At 36.7% G+C, this 7,167-nt stretch overlaps 1 long non-coding RNA gene across 1 annotated transcript; it reads right to left on the reverse strand.

Moving 5' to 3' along the window:
- Positions 1-220: 220 nt before the first annotated feature.
- Positions 221-7,167, reverse strand: LOC136043575 (uncharacterized). The gene is made up of 2 exons (XR_010621653.1): positions 7,117-7,167; positions 221-456 (listed from the first exon to the last, which is right to left on the reverse strand). It is a non-coding gene; the product is annotated as an uncharacterized LOC136043575 (long non-coding RNA).

The following is a 7,167-nucleotide window of genomic DNA, read 5'->3' on the forward strand; positions in this document are numbered from 1 at the left end:
AAATCAAATGGATTACTGTTTAAATTTTTGGAACTTTTGAAGTTCTTGTTCCACAGACTCTACCATTGAATAATAGCATTTAGATAAGCATATCAAACATACTGCCCACAGGAAACGGTATACTTCTCAACAAATATCCTACCACTTTTGTAAGTTATGACTAATACCAACATTTCTACTTTTCATGGCTGTGGTCATAAAAACAATGATGCAAAATTAATATGGTTACAAGTCACGTTTATTCATAGAAAAGAAATTCCATGGAAATGGTAAAAGATGAGCACTACTGAAGAGTAATCAAATCTGGAACGGAACTGGGTACTGGTGACCTTTTGTGCGTTAGTTTTGGTGCATAAGGCTTACCAAACAAAGCATCTGCTATACGACCTGCTTCTCTCAGCCCACTGAGCATGGCACCATGAACAGTAGCCGGGTAATTCCGTATTGTGTGCTCACCTGTAACAATCAAAAGAAAAATCAAGAAATTCTCATATTACCTGTCAATACTTCGTTTGATAGAAGATAAACATCAATTAAGTAATTCTACTAAGATCCCTCTCCCTTCCATTTTATTTGAAAGACAGACTGTTTACTTTGTAATGTATTATATTAGCCCAGGGGAAATTCACAAGGAGCCTATGGAAACAGGGCCTACAGTAACAAAACAACAGGGAAAACTAGAAATATATTTACTAGTTGGTGTCTGAAACACCATAGACGTGGCTCAAACCAAATTTCTCAGACGACTCAGAGATTAAGTGGTGTGACTTTGTCTCCTACACCCAACTACTCTCACTTACCAGCCAGACACCTAACTCGCGTCACCTCGCTGCACGAAGCGGAAATGCTAGCAAGAATTGCCGTTAGTTTCGATCCCTCGATCCACGAGTGGAAGCACCCACGTGGAAAGCCTCGTTCTATATGGAAGGACATCCTTAGTCACTCCTGTAATTGATCGGTATCATCAAGACGAAGCTATGATGCTAGCTCAGAACCGTCTGGACTGGAGGCGACGAGTGGCTTCTCTTTCTTCGTTGGACCAACAGCACAAGCCCATACGTCAAGTAAGTCAAGTTGGTTTATTCGATTCAGCACGTTTCTGTGCGCCTACAACCTAGTCTTAATTATGAAAACTTAAAAGTTAAGGATAAAACAATAAAAAAAATTAATACACTTTGTCACTAATTAAACCTTGGGAAAACTTGCTAGATACAATTTTGAATTCAGTATTCATATTTCGTATCTTATGTTCTGAAGCATCTAAGCTGAGCTTAAAAATTGCAATAGAGACTAGACTTGAGTTTTATCTGTGACTAAGATTGCGAGATAAATTAGTGAAGTTGCTCTTTACGTACCTTTTAATTTTTCTTGAGGTTAACAAAAGAATTTTTGCTTTTATTCAGACAATTGAAAGTACATCTATACTTGTTTTTTTTTTCTGTTGTACAAAAAGTAATGATCCTGAAATTTATCAAAAATATCATAATAAATCGTGTAACTGAAAAACTCGCCGTGTAACTGGCTAATTCCGTAATTTAAACTTTTTACTGCATGCTTTTAATCAATTCAATCGTTTTTTGCTTTTTTTTTACAAATTCTATCCTGCAATAGACAGTGAATGTGCCCAAATATTATCATTACTCTTCGTTCACAAAGCTGAATCCAGCTTTAATTTTTCTTTTTTTGTTGTTGTTGTTGTTTTTTTAACACCTCACATACAACAAATGCAATAAAACGCAGAAATGTTCACTGACCTCACACAAACTTTCTTAGTGCGGCCGTCGAACCGTCACGACACCACGAACTCTCTACAAAACCAGGATAAGTTCGACAAAACTACCCTACAAACTACTCGACAAAGAGCTCTTGGTCGTACTTATAAAATATTGGTTGGGCACAAAATAAAACAGGCAATTAAGCATCTACGTTTTCATAATATCCTTGTTCCTGATTATCTGAAGCAGAACATTTTCTAAAGCCTAGTTTTGTATCCCGAAAGCTAACATCATGAAGACAGATGCGAAACTGTCAATGTCAAGAAACTGTCAACTATATTTCCATTAGCTTTCCTCATCGAAGCAAATCTATTAGCATCTGCGACTTGTTAGATCAGTTCTTCTCTCTATGGCCGAGATTGCGAACGTTTAATGGCGATGCCGTGCTCGTTCTACTTTACGCAGCCGAAACTTAGCCCTTGACCCGGGAACAGGAGGAAAATTCTTGATTTACAAAATACATGTCTTGGAAAAATTCTCAACATTCACTGGCGGCAGAGAATAATCCGCCCAATTCATCAGTGATAAGACGGGTCAGTCTCTTGCGTCATATTTCCTTCGCCGACGGAAATACATTAGCCACGTGCAACAATAAAGAGTAGAAGAAAATACAAGAAAAGACTTAATTCAGGATCTAATTTCAGAGAAGTTAATTGGTAATTACTTTCAAATGAGCATTTTGAATGATATAAACACTATATTACTGTGAAGAAATCATATTAATTCAACAAAACATTTAGAAAATACTATAATTTACTTTTTCCTTTTTTTTTTTCTTTCTGGTTTACAATCCCCAACTACAGAATGCAGCACTCCACTAGCAGCCATTGGGTTCACGCGATAGAGGCAGACCCAGAAACATCATGCAACGACCTTACCATACAGATCTGCGAAAAATGAACACCTCAATCCAGCCTCAGCGACAGGATATACTGGCAGCAGCAAACCTCTGGGACGATTGGCAGCTCCTTCTCGATGCCCTTAGTCCCTCTAGAGGCAGAGGGGGATCCAAGGTCTTATGTAAGGTAAGTTGAAAATGTTACCCACCTATATGGCCAGTCATGGTTGCAGTGGTGGAAGCAATCTAGTAAAGGACTAACAGGGCCCATAGGAACAAACAAAATAGCCCGAAACCCTTTGAAATTGGCAGCGGGTAGAAACAAAAAGTAAAGCATTTGAATCACCTTAGCTAAAAATCGTATGTAGGAAACTTTCAGTCCTTTGGCTTGAACAACAAGGAAAATCCCAAGCAGGGAACTGGAAAATCATAGAGAGCGTTTTAAGGGCCCTCTTAAAGGAAATTGATACATCTACCACCTCGTGATTAACAAAACACAATTTTTAAAATAGAACTATCTAGATCGATAGAGGCTTAGACTAGAAGGACAACAACTTGACAACACCAAGAAGCTTAAGGTAGGATTTCAAAAACCAGCAGAAGCATGCTTGGATTTATGTTCTAACTAATATGGCTGCCTGTGTCCAGAGCTGTTTAATGTATATTTGCTCAAGTTTTTGAATTGCTTAGGATAGACAGTATACGTTCTACTGGATATATGCCACCCAACCAGTTTGAATTCCAGCCCAAGCTTGGATGTTTCCATGCTCTAATTTGTTTATGTAATTTATTGGTTGATGCTGATGAGTGTGATGGGACCCTAGTCCATGGAATGTATGATGTTGGTAAAGCGTTTGACTCAATATTGCATCTCCAAGCAATGAGTAATGAACGAGCTTTAGAACCTTTGAGTATCGCAAGATTTAGTTAGACTTATTCTTTACATGTACCACCATATGAGAGCATTAAAAAGGATACCTGAAAATAAAATTTTGACTAATAAAATCCCAATTAGCATTGGGGTTAAACAGGGCTCAATTATTTTGCCCACAATATGCAATAACGCAACGCCACCGGCTCACGCCAACTCTCTTCGCGTTGCATTTATAAAGGTATTGATGTACTGATACTTTGTTACGCAGATGTTTTCAATGTCAACAGGACCACTGGTGAGTTGGAAAATTGCTTTCGTAAAATTTCCGAAAATAACCGTGAAATTGGTTTGTCCCTAAATGCAACGAAATGTGGAATTTTGATTTTCAATAAGTTAGGCACGACTAGAGGTGATAATGTAACTATAGAATTGAATGGTACTGAAGTTAAGCACTGTGATAAGTTGACATATGTTGGTCTAAGAATTGGTAAGTATCTTCAGAAAACTAAATTACAAATGTTAAAAAATGTGGAGAGTAAAATCTGTCGTTCCTATGGCACAATAATAAGTTCGAAATTCCACTTAAAATTCCAACTATAGTGTAGTCATGCCAAATATTGTGTATATAGTGCCATTTTACTGAATATTTAGACAATCTGATGATCTTAAAATGAAGCGTGTATTTTTTAGATATTCATACATGCGTACACGCGTGTATAATATACACGTGTATTTTTAGATTAGTTTCTGCTGCGAGTCCCTCCATGGACCCGTAACACGTACCTCATGAAGAAATATAGCCTGTCTGGTTCGGGTACTAAGCTATGTGACCTTAACGCTCAAATGTCAAGACAGTAGACTGGCTATGAATGGCAGAACGCAATTTTTTAATATGTAGGACTAATGTTTGTTGTTGTTTTTGAGTGTTGATTCTAATTTCTTTCCTTATTTTAACTGTTCTCCATCATTTTCATTTTTGTACGATCTGCTCTAAATAAATGTATACATATATAAATATTAAAAAAGCTTTGGAAACTTAAAAATCAGTAAATTGGCTTTATATTCTTTTTTTTATCAAAAAATGGTTCCATTGTCAAACCGTAGTGTCAAAGAGGATAGCAAGCCTTCATACAGGATAAAAATATAGAGGAAACTTAAAAAATGGAATACGTGACATAAACATCATCATGATAAGCAAAACATAAAACAAATATTCAGTAAAATGGCACTAAATACAAAATTTTCGGCTTGACTAAATTATCTTAGAACTTTACAAGAAGGGCTCTATTCAAGTAGAATTTCGAGCTTATTATCAAACAGTTCGTGGTAACGAACTGTAGTAAGGAGCGACCCGGCTCAATAGTCACCAAAACTCTAAAAAATGGAATTTTGATACCAATAGCTACATCAAAAGAATCGCATTTTAATGCTGGTTTTAAATATATAAGTTTCATCAAGTTTAGTCTTACCCATCAAAAGTTACGAGCCTGAGAAAATTTGCGTTATTTTAGAAAATAGGGGGAAACGCACCCTAAAAGTCATAGAATCTTAACGAAAATCACACCATCAGATTCAGCGTATCAGAGAACCCTACTGTAGAAGTTTTGAGCTCCTATCTACAAAAATGTGGAATTTTGCATTTTTTGCCAGAAGGCGGATCACGGATGCGTGTTTATTTGTTTTTTTGTTTTTTTGTTTTTTGTTTTTTTTTCCCAGGGGTGATCGTATCGACCCAGTTGTCCTAGAATGTTGCAAGAGGGCTCATTCTAACGGAAATGAAAAGTTCTAGTGCCCTTTTTAAGTGACCAAAAAAATTGGAGGGCACCTAGGCCCCCTCCCACGCTAATTATTTTCCCAAAGTCAACGGATCAAAATTCTGAGATAGCCATTTTATTCAGCGTAGTCGAAAAACTTTATAACTATGTCTTTGGGGACGACTTACTCCCCCACAGTCCCCGTGGGAGGGGCAACAAGTTACAAACTTTGACCTGTGCTTACATATAGTAATGGTTATTGGGAAGTATACAGGCGTTTTCAGGAGGATTTTTTTGGTTTTTGGGAGGGGTTGAGAAGAGGGGGATATGCTGGGGGAACTTTCCTTCGAGAATTTGTAATGGGAGAAGAAAATTTCCATGAAGGGAGAGCAGGATTTACTAGCATTATTCTAAAAAAAAACAATTAAAAAATAAAAGTGAAAAAGCTTTTTCAGCTGGAAGTAAGGAACAGCAATAAAACTTAAAACAAACAGAAATTATTACCCATATGAGGGGCTCACCTCCTTCTAATACCTCGCTCTTTACGCTCAAGTATTTTCGGTAATTTCAACTAATTATTCTACGGCTTTTGTGATTCAGGGGGTCATTTTTAATGAATTGGGATAAAATTTAAGCTTTAGTGTAAAGAGCGAGGTACTGACGATGGGGCGAATCCCCTCATATATGTAATAAAAACATGAGAATACAAAAGTTCTTTACGTAAGCTAATTTATAAGTTACGTAAATCTTTTACCAATAAAAAGATTCGTAAAAAATTAAAAGTTCTAGTTGCCTTTTTAATTAACCAAAAAATCGGGGGGCAACTAGGCTTCGTCCCCCGCTCTTTTTTTCTCAAAATGATTCGATCAAAATTATGAGAAAGCCATTGAGCCAAAAAAAAAAATATGCAAATTTCGTTTTGATTATTCCTCTGCGGAGAGCCAAAATCAAAACATGCATTGATTCAAAAACGTTCAGAAATTAAATAAAAAAACAAGTTTTTTCAACTGAAAGTAAGGAGTGACATCAAAACTTAAAACGCACAGAAATTACTTCGTATATGAAAGAGGCTGCTTCCTCATCAACGCCCCGGTCTTTACGCTAAAGTTTTTTACTGTTTTAGAAAGAAGAATTGAGAGAAAGAGTCAAACTTTAGCGTAAAGAGCGGGGCGTTGATGAGGAAGCAGCCTCTTTCATATACGAAGTAATTTCTGTGCGTTTTAAGTTTTGATGTCACTCCTTACTTTCAGTTGAAAAAACTTTTTTTTTTATTTAATTTTGTACCATAAGAACGACGGATTTTACTCCCCATATTTTCTAACATTAATAATTTAGTTCTCTGAAGATACTTACCAAACATGACACAATAAACAAAAACATAACTCAGCATAAAAGATATAAAAGATAACAGGAGAAAACGTTTAGGCCACAAAAACTGCTCAATTTACAAAAGGTATCGATTCTGAAACAGAAAGGCCTAGACCATCTGAGAGGTTAGTCTTATTCTTGTAGAAGATTGCATGTACATTTACTTTTAGCACTGGGTACAATAACTATAATGCTTGGAGAGGCCATTCAATCCCGGGGCCTCGGGAGACTTAACGGTGTGGGGGAGTTATCATTAGTTCCTATTTTTCCTCATTCAGGATAGACGAGAAAAGGGCACTGAATTTCACTGTCATTACTTTATACGCTTATAATTAGATTTGTTCTATACGCTGTCCACAATAAATGCATATGCGCCCCACGTACAAAAGAAAAAAACAGGAAGTCCCAGTTTATGTCGGATCTAGTTATCGAATGAACAACATAAAACACATCATGGTTTTGGTTACCTTTGTTCAGACCGTCCTATATTACAGAAAAAATTATTACCTGCAAAGAAAAGGCGAGGCGACGCTTTACTAGGCCCTGAATTTTGAGGGT

Source organism: Artemia franciscana, unplaced genomic scaffold (genome assembly GCF_032884065.1).
Source record: "Artemia franciscana unplaced genomic scaffold, ASM3288406v1 Scaffold_7317, whole genome shotgun sequence".
Lineage (NCBI taxonomy): Eukaryota > Metazoa > Arthropoda > Branchiopoda > Anostraca > Artemiidae > Artemia > Artemia franciscana.